The sequence below is a fragment of the Mus caroli genome, chromosome 16, assembly GCF_900094665.2.
Source record: "Mus caroli chromosome 16, CAROLI_EIJ_v1.1, whole genome shotgun sequence".
Lineage (NCBI taxonomy): Eukaryota > Metazoa > Chordata > Mammalia > Rodentia > Muridae > Mus > Mus caroli.
In genome coordinates this window covers 33,574,455-33,589,154 of record NC_034585.1, presented here as the reverse complement: position 1 = coordinate 33,589,154, position 14,700 = coordinate 33,574,455, and the positions used below count along the sequence as shown (strand labels likewise).

The window sequence follows — 14,700 nt, the reverse complement described above, 5'->3', positions numbered from 1 at the left end:
GAAAGGAAAGGAAAGGAAAGGAAAGGAAAGGAAAGGAAAGGAAAGGAAAGGAAAGGAAAGGAAAGGAAAGGAAAGGAAAGGAAAGGAAAGGAAAGGAAAAATCTTTCTCATTGCTTCTCATTTAAATAATTCAGGATGGATAAGGCATACAATTATGGTGAAAAAGAACAAAGCTCAAAAGGCATTTTTTTGAAGCAGGTAAGAACCCATCACTAAAATTCTGTGGATATTATTCTATACATCCCGTTCTTTTCAAATCATTGCTTTGGGCAAAGCTCTTACTCTGTGGAGGGGATTTGAATTTTTGAAATAGTCCAGGTTGCCAGGAGGCATTTAGGTCTGGTGAATGGGTAATGATTAAGCTGAGCCCCAGGTTTCTAGTGCCAAGTCAGGTATAATTGGTTTTCTTGGACAGCTCAGAGACTATCATGAGGGGACCCATGTCGGAAGTGACCAATGAGTACTGCCCTCAGAGGGACTCTTTGTGAAGGACATGTGTCAGAAGCCATGGGGTCCACAACCTCTGGAATAGAACCAGAGCTGAGTTCCTTGAGGGCTGTGGCCTCTGTCAGACCCCCCCACCCCCGACAGAGCCCCGGCTGTTTACCTATCTCTAATGGGATGTTCATAATGTCCGCTTTCCATAACCTGTTATGAGAGTCAAATTAGGTCAGGGCATGAAAGCTCTTTTGCAAACTGGCAAGCACTATACAAATGCCAGGCTCGATTCTTTAAGCATATTTGTCAAATTAATCTTGTTTCTTGATGGGCACACAGTCCACAGACAGAATCAGTCAGATAGGTCATTGAAGCCTCGCCGGGTGGGGCTGTCCTCTCCCTTTCTGTTCTGTGCAGGTTGCTTTGCCCTTGACCTGACATCAGTTTACCCAGTTTATCCCCAGTCCTGACGTGTGGACAAGAAGGGGTGAGAATAGACTGGCGAACGCAGCGTGAGTTGGAAGGACCACCTCCCATTTCTGGCTTCCTACAGCCTGCGAAGTGAATGTGTTCCACCTGGAGTGTCCACTTTGCAATGTTGGAAGGACTGAGTCATTTTCCGATTTTCCCGGAAGTTCTTTGAGGATGAGAAATTCATCCAGACATTGATCGTGAGCCTGGCTTGGTGGCACGAGCCCATACCAGCCAGCACTCAGGAGGCAACATCAAGCAGGTCAGGGGTCCAAGTTTCACTTAGAAAGTGATAGGAAGGACTGATTTGCTTGCTTGCATTTTTTGTTTTCAATTTTTAAGATTATATATGTTTAATTCAATTTTAAAAATATATTAATATATATTAAAATTATATCTAGTTATAGATCTAGATATCACAGGAGAGTAGAATCTGAAACATAGAAAGTTGTGTTATCTCCATAACAGGATAAAGGATTAACAACCTTAGCAATTCTGGGCCTGAGGCGATGGCTCAGTTGGTAAAGTGCTCGCTTACATGAGGCCCTGAACTTAGATCCACAGCATTCCAGTTTTAAAAAGCCGGGCACTGCAGCATGTAGCTGTAATCCTAGCGCTGGGGAGGCAGGGGCAGGAGGACCCATGGGGCTCACCAGCCAGCCAGTGCAATTTAGCCTGGTGGTTCTCAGCCTCCCTGATGATGCAAACTTTAATCCAGTTTTTGTTGCTACTTTATAACTGTAATTTTGCTACTGTATTCTGAAAGTCTTAGGTGACCCCTGTGAAAGGGTCATTCAACGCCATTGGGGTGAGGACTCACAAGTTTAGAACTTTGGTCTAGCCAAATCAGTGAGCCCCAGCTCAGAGAACCTGCCTCAATAATAATAATAATAATGTGGAGAGCATTTGAGGAAGATACCTACATCGACCTCTTGCGTCTGCATACTTATGTACACATGTGCACTGACACATATATACCACACATATACACACAGACTTATTTAAAATGGTGGTAGTAAGAGAATCATTCTAATGATGTAGTGATGGTTGAAGGAATTAAGCGTCAGGGACTTGGTACAACCTGGCACATTGAAAGAGCTCAGTGGATTCTAGCTGTTATGGAACTTCCAGATTCCTTACGTTAGGAGGATGTCATTGACTAAGCCATTGGAGGCTCTGGACACACAGAAGCACACTTCATCAGCAACAAACCATTGTTACTCAAGTGTAAGCTTTAGGTATGATTTTGCCATTTGGAATATCCATTTTTAAAACTCTACTTGTTGGCCATGTATTTATTGAGCAATTGATATATGCCCAAGTATTCTGTCATGTATTATAAACAGAACAATGAAAAAAGACTTCACTTCATCCTGTGGAGAATCCTGTCTAGTGAAGGATACAGAACCACAGAGGAAAATTCTGTATGTAAGCAGAACTCCCTCTGAGCCGATGAAAGGATATTACTATCCTGTAGCTATATAGACCAATTCTGTATGGGTGGATGGAGAAAAGACACGGAGGATTCTTAGTAGAAGGAGCAGTGTAAGAAGGCATTGCAGCTGGAAGAAGTGAGGCATAGTAACATCTGAAGCAGAGTGGGGTGGGGAACAAAGAAAGGAGGCTGAGGGTGAGGGGGAACTCAGCCAGCCAGAAGTGTAACGATCACTATGAGTCGGGCTCTCTGAACCCTTAGAGCAGAGGGAAACCACTGAGGTGATTTGAATACAGCTGTCTGTATTCAAAAGCGGTGCCACCAGAGAAGAATGGGTTGAGGGAAACTGAGAAGGGGAGCAGGCAGTGACTGTAAAGAGGCTATCAGTGCCAGCGGGACTCATGGGGGAGCAGGCAGTGGTTGTCAGAGGCTATTGGTGCCAGGGGGACTCATGGGCTGATGGTGTTTTAACCTACAGTGCTATGGTAAAGCTAGAAAGAAGTGTGGGTTACGTCAGAGACACCACCTACAGGATCTGTCAGAAGTAAGAGGGGCCAAGGGGGTGGCTCCACGGAAAGAGGCACTTGCAGCAAAGACTGATGACCTCAGTTCAACCCCCAGGACCCACATAGTAGAAGAGAAGAGAATAACTCTAGCAAGTTGTCCTCTAACCTATACATGTACTCTGTAGCACACACACCCATGCATGTGCACACAATAAATAAATAAATGTGAATTTTAAAAACGTTTTTTAAAGAGCTAGAAATGTGAAGAATCGCTTATTCACTCAATGACTATTTATTGACCCCCCCCTACTAAATTCTTAACCTGTAACGAGGATTTAACTGTGGACAAAATGGACAATCCTCCCCACCCCCGACTCCCTTAAGGTCATATTTTGGGTTTGGAACTGGAAATTTGATAACAAACTACTAAATAGAAAATTTAGTTGTCTTCGTTATCAATTACATATTACAGAGCATGTGGTTATTAAAAAATAAAGGGGGTTATACTAGAAATACAATCTTGAGAAAAAAGTGGCACTTAATATAAAACCTGAAGGCTAGGGGAGCAGCCAGAAAAAATCAATGGAAGAGCCTTCCAGGTAGAAGAAAGAACAAGGTTAAAGAAGCCAGTGTGTTTCACAAGCGGGTAGGAAGCCATTGTGACTGGACACAGTGGCACATGAGCAAGAGAGAGTTGTTCCAACCTGGCCTGGCCTGGTGATCACTTGGGTCATAGCACAACGTCTGTAAAGTTCCCTCTTCATGCAGCCCCTGGAATGATCTGACCGATACCTCAAAGACTGCTCTGTTACATGGCGAGGGAGGGGGATGGATTATTTCAGAGTAAGAATCAAAACAGAGACCAGTTAAGAGCCAGCCATTCAAGATAGGACAGCGAGGATAGCTCCCAACTATGGCAGTGAATCAGAGGGTGGGCCGATATCAGGTGTGCTTCGTAGATAAAGTCAAGTGTGCTCCAGGAAGGTCAAGGCAGGAAAGTGGTGGGATGATTCATTTTTAGAGGTTGAGAGCCTGTGTTGTCTGTCTGGAGAAACTGGATCTGTGACGCACCTCATGGGCCCAGGCAAGGGTGTGGCTGTAAGTTTCTGAAGATCCAGAAGATCCATTCTTTAATATTAATGAGACATGAACCGTTCAGGAATCAGTAACTTGGTGCCTGGAGTAATAGATTAGATCATGGGTCACCAAGACTGGGATCATCAAAGTCACATGAGGGAAGGATCTGTGGAGCCACAGAAACTGGTTTACAACCTGGGTCTGGGAGGTGCTGGGCCATTGGAGAGTCACAGTGACAAATGTTAATGTAGAAGATCAAAGTCCTGCAACCTGGGGTGCTGGCTGGAAGAGATCTGTCCATAGAACAGAACACAGTGAAAGCTCAACAACGTTCTTCAGCATTTTGCAGGCTAGGACAAAGGAATCCTTGCCTTGCAGTTTGGCTTGAGTGGCACATTTGGAGGAAGTCTTTTTAGAACCTTGCTGGTTCTTATTCTCATTGTTTCTCTACCGGCTCCACAGTATCCTGCACATGAGGTCAAGCAGGTAGCATCCTATGGGAAATATCAGGCTAGTGCACCTGTGTGTTCATGTAGACGTGAAGGCGTCCTATCTACAATGCGCACTAGACTGTTAAAGACTCTGATAAAGGGGTTAGGGGATACAATTCATGTGAATACGTGTAGAAACTGAGCCATGAACAATGGCTGCCTTTGGGTACAACACGGTAACCGCAACGCAACATGTGCCTCCATGCTACAAGTTACATATGAAGCTAAGGGATTTCCCAATGCTCTCTAAGACCCAAAGGTTGGTAGCAATTGAGGATGTACTTGAGTGTGAGAGCCACTGGGAGGCTTCTAGAATGCTGGAAATGTTCATGGTCTCAATCTGGATCTTTGTAACCTGGATCCATTCTAGACAAAAACAACAACAACAAAAAACCCCAAAACCCCAAAAAAATCAAAAAAAGAGTTGTAACCTTAAGAACAACAAACTTGATTGAAGTGGGTTATTGGTTAATAAAAATCATCTTCAGAAAGACTAGAAACAGAAAGAAGAAATATTTGTCCACTGAGAATCTGTTCATATCTAACCACTCCTTGCTGTTCTTTCTCCAACCTCCATCCCCAGTCAATGCTGTATTCTACCCAGTGGCATCTAGAGGATGTTAGCTGTTCATGACAGCAAGGAGCCATGAAGGGCCAAGGGGTACTGATTCTTTTGGGAATCCAGCGTGACATGAACTGAAATTTTCTAGAAAAATACAGAGCAACATTGCATATCATTGGCATCGTTGGTGATTGTAACTAGCCACAAATGAATCAAGCAAACCACAATATTCCACAGACTTAACACTTTGAGGAGAATAGGAGAAGAGGTGTGTGTGTGTGTGTGTGTGTGTGTGTGTGTAACAGGATGGCACTTGCTTTTCTTGTTAACTCTCTGTTTTGCTTGCTTGAGCTTCTTGGAAATTTTACAGTATGCACTAGACTCTGTTAAAGACTCTGGTAAAGGAGCTGGGGATACAGCTCAGTTGGTAGAGTGACCAGGCATACAGGATTGAGACCTGACTTCCATCCCCAGCCTGCATAAACCAAGCATGATGCCACATGACTGCAATCCTAGCATTTGGGAGGTAGAGAATGAGGATCAGAAGTTCAGGGTTATCTTCAGCTGCATAGTGAATCTGAGGTCAGACTGGGCTGCAAGAAACCCTGTCTCAAAGAAAGAGAAAATCTGATACGTTTAGATTTATTTAATACATGTTGGAATATGTGCTTGACCCAAGGCTGTCACTCACTTTCTCTCCACTTGTTCCCTGCCTGGTTGAACGGTCAATCCCCAGTCTTCTGGCTATCGTGATGCTATCCCCTCACCTCAGCCCAGGCCCCCAGAGCCTGACTCCCAAGCCTCACTGCCCACAGTCTTCACTTGGATGGTCCACAGTGGGGCTGAGTGGAGATCTACAGAGGTTCAGAAGTTCTGAATTCTTCAGACTTGAAAAACCAAACTCAATGGTTGTTGAGCATTAGGGATGTAGAATCTTTAGAGATCTATGGTCAGGAAAGAGAGTGATAAAGATGATATGCACAAAACTCTCCGGTGTGCCTGCCAGGTCTTCTGGGAGCAGCAGCATCTAGTTTAAAACTCTCCAGCGTTCTCAGTGTGCCCAGCTGAGTCTCTTCACCTCTCCGAGTCTCCCCCCAGTTCATCCATTTAAAGCTAGGGATCACTGGAGGCCTTAACCAACAAAGCTAGCAAATACACAGTAGCTTTTAGCTACTGCTTACCCGCTTTGCCTTATTTATCCATTAAACACTCCTCTTCTCCCATGTCCACTTATATCCATTAGGCTAGCACAGTCCATGCAAACACCTGACTCCGCATCTATTGGCTCTGTTCCCTCTCACCTAAGCCCATTCACAGAGAATTCTCCAGAAAGGGAGAGTTGGCTCCAAGCTTTCCTCTGTTTGTGGAATAACTTTTCCAAAACAATAGCCTTATCTCAAATGAGATACTGTAAAAGGAGATCACTGGTCCTGGAAAGAGGCTCTTTCCCGTCTGATTCTTGTTTTTCCCTTCCGCTAAACAGCGGTACCCACCAATATCTCAGTACACAGTGTACAGAGAGGACCTGGCTTTTTATCAGATTGCAAGGTTTAGGAAGGGGGAAGACTGTCCATGACACTTCTTAATGCAGAAGCCATGCACACAATGGCAGCTGAGAGAGTGGGCAGGGACCACTGGAGGCTGCACCTTCCCCCAACACTAGGCAGTAGCTAACAAACACGTTAGCTAAGTGACCTCCAGGTCCTTTTCAGATTTAAAATTCTCTCATCTGGACACATCCTAATATCCCCAGGAGTGGGTGTGTTCCATTGTAGCTTGTTTCCTTCTGTGTAAAGTTTGCTCCGTGGTAATTCGTAATAAGATGGCTTCTATCCGTTACCAGTCATTCTACTCAGAACACTGCCCACCGCCCCCACCCTTCCCCCTATCATCACCACAAGTCTCTTCCCTCTTGGAACCTCAGTCCACCCACTTGTTAAATGGGACACCGACACAGAACTATTCTGAGACAGCTTCCGGGCAGTAACTTGGAACCTAAGCCTTCATTCGGTGCAGAAGTGTCTCCCTGGTCTTGAGGTGTCCAGGAAACAAACATTGAAGCTCAGCCTCTGTGGGCTGAAGAAGACTCAGGTGAGGAGAGGTCCCCTAGCCAGAGGGCCACTGCTACAGAAAGATGCCTTACAAACCAAATGGACCTCTCCTGCTGAAGCCAAGCCGTGTGGGGGTGTGGGGGGGGGGACTGCAAACTGCGCTGAGATCTTTCTGCTCCGGTGAGGCAGGTGCAGGCGGATGGGGGCTGCTGACGTGGGGAAAGGAGCTACGGGGAGAGGAACTGCCGGGCCCAGGGCGAGTGCAGCCCGGAGTGGGCACGGGAAACACGCAGAAGGAAGACCCTCACTTGCAGCAGGTGATCAGAGGGGACAGAAGGCAGCTTCTAACAGCCTCTGCTGAGAATCATCATCCTACCAAGAGACGGAGAGCCCAGAGCCAGCCACTGTCAACCGACCGTTTCTCTTCTGGTTCTTTTATGTCCCTCTAGGCCTTTTCAGCCAAAGGCTCTCTTCTTTAGAAAAGCATGTTTTCAAGGTGTTCCACAGTCCCGTTGAATGGAGAATCATTAAAGGGATGGGAAGACCCACCTTTAGAACCTGGAATTCACCGCCCCCCACCCTGCCTGCCCCCATCCCTACCTCTATCCCCACTCATCTCTCACCCTTGCCCATCCGTACAGCTTCGGACTTTCTCTATTGTCCCACTCCCCTTAAGTTCTCTCTGAGTGGCATCAGCCAGCTGCAGCTATTTTAGAGACATCATAAAATGTTCCTTTGGATCGTGACCCTATGGTAGGGAAGTGTCACATTGCTAGACCTTCCACACACATCTCACAACACTAACAGCACATGTCTCTGACCCAGTGGGTAGTTTGCATGGCTTTCTGTCTTGTCATCACAGAAGTTGGCCCTGCTAGGAGGGAATAAGCCAATAGCATCCTGTAGTCATTGGGGAGATGTTGAGTTGGTCCCCTGACCAGTTAACCCTAGGGACCCATGGGGAAGGTCACTGTCATATTCTCATATTAAGAACTACTGTTTATTGAGTACTTCCTCTGTGTTGGGTCCCATGCTAAATGCTCACAAGCATTATTTTAATGTAACTATTACTCCTGTGTTACAGAATGGGAAAGCAGAGATACAAAGACTGACTGAACAACTAGACCCATGTTCCCAGCGAGTCGTTGCTAAAACAGAGAGTTGAACCCTATCACCTGTGCCTTGTGCCCTGTTGTCCCTCAAGGTGGTACTGACATTTGGTATAAGAGATAAGAAACTTGCCTTCCGTTCTTTACCTTTTGTGTGTATAAGTGTTTTGCCTGCACATATGTCTGTGCATCACGTGAATGTGATGTCTGTGAAAGCAAGAAGAGACAGAGCATCAGATCCCCTGGAACTGGAGTTATAGACTGTTGTGAGCTATCATATGGGTGATGGGAATCGAACCCAGTTCCTCTAGAAGGCAGTCTGTGATACTCACCAGCAAACATCCACCTCATTGTTGCTCTGCCTATGTGACTTTGGGCAAATCACTTCATCTTGTTTTTCAAATACATGAAACACCCAATTGGATCAACTACACATATGAGCATTTTTCTGCCTTAGTTTTCATTAAACTGAAGAGACCACTGTCTGCTTCCACAGGTAGAATTGTGACTGCTCAGGGCTGTATCATCCTCCCACCTTGTTCTGCTGCAAAGCCAACCCTAGATTCTCTTCTAACAGGGGCTTGAGCATACCAGCTGCAGGCTGCTGCTGCCCTGAGCCAGAATCCCCTAGTCATAGCCAGTTCTTCCAGCATGCCCGCATGTCCAGATAGCCATCACAGGAAGGGTGGCCTGGAGATCATCAGATTCTCCCTGTACCTGTAACACCTCAGCATTTTTACGGGGCCTTTTGTGTTCGTTATTCAGTCTACTCTACGATTGATTTTTTTTTAAGTTATACTACGAAAAGGATGGTCCAAGCGCCTCCTTCAGTCTTGGGGTAAGGCTGGTGTGCATTATTACAGGATTGCTAAGAGGACATTGTATAGCTCTAAGACAGACCAGGGTCCTGACTGCAAGGCAAGAGACTCTGAAATAGAAATGCCAGGCAGAGAAAGGCTCAGAGCACTGAGAATTGGGTAGGGCTTTGTGGAGATGTGGATTCTGAGCCGTCCTGAAGGGTGAGGAGAAACTGTGGATCAGAGGGCTGAAAGGGCATTCCCAATCACAGACAAAGCCCTGAGCAGGCCCTTGGTTGTGTATCTCTTGGCTTACTGCTCTGTTGGGCTCTTTTCTGATCTTTTCTATTGCTTTGTTCTGAATAAAGTTATCTTGTTAAAAACAAAACAAAACAAAACAAAAAAACAAAAACCACAACACCAGCTGGTGAGAAGGACCGTGAAGATTTGGGGCTAATTAAGAACTATGTGGGCTGGAGGAAAGAGATAGGAAAGGAGCCCTGATGGAGCCAGGCCCATGCTGGCGGGGGTTCAGGGTTACCAGCCATGAGACTTGCTGGCTGCGTGACATTGGAACTCACATAACATCTCTGACCTTCCATTTCCTTGAACCTGGAGAGTTGGAACCAGATGATTTTCAAAGTCTTTCCTGACTCCATTGTCCTGGGATTTTTCGTACATCAGAGAAAGGGAAGCAGTCAGAGCCAGAAAGGAAAGTTTGGGCAACTTTCTGGGGTCTACCAGTTAGGCCTTCGAACTTTCCTGTAGAACAGGAGTGTGAAGCCAGGTGACCCGGTGTCTGTGATAAAGGCAGAGCCACTCTGTAATCGTGTCTGAGTGCACACAAAAACATTACATCATTAAATCAGCAGAAATCATTTCCCTGGCCTGGTTTCCAGTCAGTTCCAGCCCCAGCCTCACTCTAGCTTGCCTTCCTTCAAGATTGATTGACAACTGTTTCTCACAGCGTGCACAAGTCCAACTTCTGTAAGCCCTCCCACAAATCACCTAGGACAAGCCCAGTCCTTTATCTGGATGTTTGACCTGCAGCCCATAGGCCATATGCATCCCGGAATATCTAGGAATATATTTGTAGATGAGAACATATCTCCATATCAATGAATTGGACTCCCCTGCAAGCTCTTTCTAGAACTTTCTTCATGTGCTACCACCCCACAGTGGTCCTCCTCTGCCGTGAAGAAGAACCTAATTGGTCCAGGCTCAGCAATGGTACAGTGGGTGGCTGAGGGTGTGCCAGCATAGGGCTGGCTGTGCCAAACTGTGCCTCCCTTCATCTCGTCTGAGGGAGGTGTCTCGTCTGAGTCTGTTCCCCATCTGTCTAGGCAGACCCTATTTGAAGGACATTGATTGCTCTCCTCAGTTCTCTCCAAAGGGACCCTGCTCTGCACCTCAGGGTATTACTAAGAAGAAAACGAGGAAGAGAAACACAGGCCTGAGAGGGTTCTCCCCCCTCGCTGTAGACACGGCTTATTTATGTGTTTATCTCCTCCCCCTCACCACCTAGTTTTAGGTCATGCTTGGGCTCCTTGGTAAGTTGCATTTCTACTTAACAGTCAAGCCCCAGCAAGCAAACTATCCCTTAAGGTCATTGCACTGGAAGGCAACCAGTATACTACAGAACTGGCTCTCCCGGCAATCTCTAAGGGGGTAAACGCTGTGCCTGGCTGGTGAATCAGAACCACAGCTTGTTTTCCCTCTTTTTGCTGAAGGTTTTCCAGTGATGGGGTCGGGGAGGTCCCATCTCAGGCCTCTGTTCTGTTCCTGTCAACAGCCCAGCTCCAGGTGCCTGGAGTCAGATGACAGCCAGCAGAAAGAGCTGACCTCTATTCCCAACCCCGGTCAGACCATCACAGTCATTCCTCCTATTGAGAATCCTGGTTAAAAAAAAAATCAACTCCTTTTAAGTAGCAGAAAGTGCAGCTCTCTCCAGGTGCATCTGCTGTCAGAGCTGGGTTGTCTGGTGAGGGGAAAGAGTATGGGGTTTGTGCCTGACCACATGCAGGCCTCCACAGATTATTCTATAACGGGCTAAATTGTAAACATTTTAGACTTGGTGGGTAAATCAGCCTTTGCCATAACTAGCCAAACTACTGTGGCAACACAAAAACAACCATAGGCATTATGCATGGAAGCTGAGCAGCCTGCTTGTGTTTTAATGGAAAGTGTGTTTACACAAACAAGCCACCCAGGAGCTGAATTGGGTCCTGGTTTAATGAAACCAACATAAAGTGACCCAAAACTAGGAAAGTATATGCTGACCTTTGTAATTGACTTTTAGACAGCTTACAGGGAGATTAGGAGGCTAACATGCCTTTGGAAACTTCTGGAAGATAAAAGAGGGACAGAGGAAAGCAAGAGTGAGAAGATCAAATCTTATTTCAAAGGGGAGTGAAATCAAACCGCTGTCGGCAAGGCTTCCAAGTAGCAAGGCCACCTTGTGACTCTGGAGAGCTGGTCATCTGTTTTCAAGCTGGCCAGTTGTGACCAGAAACTGAGCCTCACGGAGGCCAGGTGCAGGCAAGGCAGAGAGACAGGGCACACTGGGTAGACAGAGACCACAGACTGCTAGCAGGTAGCCCTGGAAGGTCCTTAAGAAGGAGTCCTGAGAGACCAGACAGCAATGGACAGGGCTTTGCAAAGGGGACTTCTAAAAGCCCTGCTTAGAGTCTCAGGCCATCCTATTTGGAACCAGTGGATAAACTGTGAACACAAAGAAATGTAGTCATTTTGCATATCAGAGAAAGGGACTAAATAGTGAGATTCACGTTACAAGTAGATCTCATGAAACTTCTTCTGGGAAAGGGTGGAGGACTGTGACAACCCCACAGGTAAGTCCCTTCTCTTCTCCTTGGCTGCAGCTTCCCTTCAGCAGTCTTCGATGGGGGATGGGGGTGGGGGGTAGAGTGGCCTCCTGTGGGTAGTGGCTGTGTTTCCTTAGCACATAGCAATTCATAAGGCTGTACGTCATGTTTCCTGAGTGAGGTCCTGAGTGTCACTATATTCAGCAGCTTGTTGCATGAGAGAGATTAGGGAAATTGTTTTGGGGTTGGCAGGGACAGGAAATTCTTTTGTCTCTTCAAGGTGCGTCTTTTTTGTTTCGTTTTGTTTTGTTTGCCGGTTACATTGGGAAATTATAATGCTGGAAGAAAAAGATTCACTTAAAACAAAAAGAAGTCACTCTCGGTTTCAGGGGGTCTGTTAGAACAGAATATGACCTGGTGCAAAGGCGGAAAGGAGATATTTTGGCTGCAATGCTCAGACTTGAACGTGCATAAGCTACACACAGAGGGCTTGCTAAAGCCCGGGCTTCCTGTTCTGTGGATGGAGGGGACCGGGGACCCACAGTTCTAACCAGTCTCCATGCTCATACTGCTGCAGGCCCAGGAACTACATGTTAAGACTCAGTGACCTGCCCGGCCTGGTGACAGCTGCTCTTTTTAGGTTTCTGAAAGAAGATGCTGCTGACGCTGGAGCCCTGGCTCAGCAGCAGAGGGCTTTACCATTACGGGCTAATGCCCTAGATTAAATTTCTAGTGCTAGGGGGTGGGTGGGGAGGGGATGTTTTTCCATTTGCATTAAAGTTGGCTCTATCTAGGGAAGGGACAGTCATGACTGTCCTCCCTCAGGTACTGTCACTAATGGAGACTCTTCATGGAGGCAACTGATGCACTCCAGGGTTTGGTTTTTTCATTTGGTTTGTTTGCTTTAAAGGGTGACTCCGGGTACTCCTGGGAAAATCTGGAGAGGCCAGCTAATAAATCTATAAATATTTCCTGAGGGGGGTGGCATGTTCCTTTAAAACAGGGAACAACATTCAAAATGAATTTAATCAAGAGACATGGTTCCTCAAAAATACAATCAAGCTCACTTTTACCGGTTGCAGTGTGGTTATATTTGGAGATGAAAACACAGACAAAGATTCCAAAAGGACTTCCCCAAAAGGCACACAAACACACAGCTAGGAGGACCCAGGTGACAGGGATGTGGGAAATGGTCGGCCACATCGTGACATCATTGGGAACAGGCACACGTATGCCCGGAGATTAGCTAGGCTGTTCCTCTCAGACTGAGGTCAGTTGAAAAACCATGACACCCATGATGGTTAGCATGCCCTAAAAGATGACGGACAGGTCTATAGGATATTAATAGAAATCTCTAGAAAAAATATGAAATAATTTAAAGTTTTTGGAAATGAAGTCCCTTGAGTTCTTAGGCATGGAACAAGGAGACTGACCTAATTCTACCTCTACAAGAAATGAACATTTTGGCTGTTGTTTCACTGCAGTGGTGACCAAGCAAGAGAAACACCTTTAATTTTAAAAGACACGTGGTTTTCAGTTAACATTTCAGGCAATTTTTAAATTTATTATTACATAATTTCAAACACATTAAAATGTACTTTGGACCTGTTCCTCGAGTCCTTGAAATTTTGCAAAAAAAAAAAAAAGTTAATAGTATTTATGTTTCATAGAGGTGGTATGTGGAAGTGCTGCTTGAGGTATCTTAAATAGCCCTCAGAGAAAACATGAATGGGTGGGCTACCATCTAGTCACATAGTGAAATATTACACACCAGGCAAAATCAGGACTTAGCGTGGAAACTTACAGGTATTCTTTTATAAAATTTAAAATAATTAAAATGTTCACATGCTTTTAGGAATACAGGAAACACAATATAGAATATAAAAAGAAGGCAAATAAATTAAAAGGAAATCTAGAGGAAAGTGGGTGGAGCTAGAAGACATTATCTGAAGCAAGGTAACCCAGGCTCAGAAAGACAAAGGGAATCTGATACCTTCATCTGACCTCTGAGGGCACCAGGCACACACGCTGTACACAAACATACAGGCAGGCAGCACATCCACACACATAAAATAAGTGAAGAACTGTTTTAAAAGAAGACACATTGAGTGACAAGCCTAAGCCACTGTGACTGTCCTAACTCCCAGCATGAGACCATGCCCCACTGCTGACTGACACATGGTGGCTGTGTTACTCAATGGAGAAGAAAGTTAACAGGTTCCACAATACTGCATGGCTGGGTCCTGCAAACATATTAAAGAAGAAGCCAAGCACAAAAGAACAAAACTTAAAGCTGGAAGAGAGCTTACTGTGACCTTGCTGTGTGTGTGTGTGTGTGTCTGGCCACCACCACCCCCCCCGAGAAGTTAGAATACATAGTTCCATCTGTGTGAAGCACAAGCAGAGAAGCCAATCTGGTGGGCGTCAGCTCTGGTTCCCAGAGGAAACATCATTACTGGGGAGACCTGAGTCAGCCTCTGAGGTTCTGAGCTTGGAAGCCAATTCCATGGCTGTTTTCAGCCTGAGAATTCACTTATGGTTTGTGAGCATGTCTCGATGCCTGCCACATTTCAAATAAAAGTTTACTTTAACGGGGAGTAACAGATAAAGGAGAGAAGTAGGCAATAAGAAAACGGAACCAGATGCTCAATGCATTATCTACAAGCCTAGACCTCCAATATCCAATGCAATATCCATGTAGTTAGATTCCCAAAAACACATCTGAAGGCTGTGCCGTATAACTAGGCACAAGACCCTTTGGCTTTTTTTTTTTTTAAGAGGGAGTCAGATCTCGTTATGGATGGTTGTGAGCCACCATGTGGTTGCTGGGATTTGAACTCCAGACCTTTGGAAGAGCAGTCGGGTGCTCTTACCCACTGAGCCATCTCACCAGCCCAAGATTTTTTTTTTTAAAGATTTATTTATTATATGTAAGTACACT

General features: G+C 45.6%; 1 protein-coding gene across 3 annotated transcripts in view; it reads left to right on the top strand.

Annotated features, from left to right (window-relative positions):
* Casr (calcium sensing receptor) overlaps positions 1–14,700 on the top strand; it is a 72,802-nt gene that overhangs the window by 18,308 nt on the left and 39,794 nt on the right. The window contains exon 1 of one of the 3 annotated variants that reach the window (XM_029470776.1): positions 11,430–11,786. The exons of the other annotated variants lie outside the window; for them this stretch is intronic. The gene's annotated coding sequence lies outside the window, so the exon portion shown is untranslated. Of the gene's footprint in view, positions 1–11,429; positions 11,787–14,700 lie in introns of those variants that run through there. 3 annotated transcript variants of the gene reach the window in all.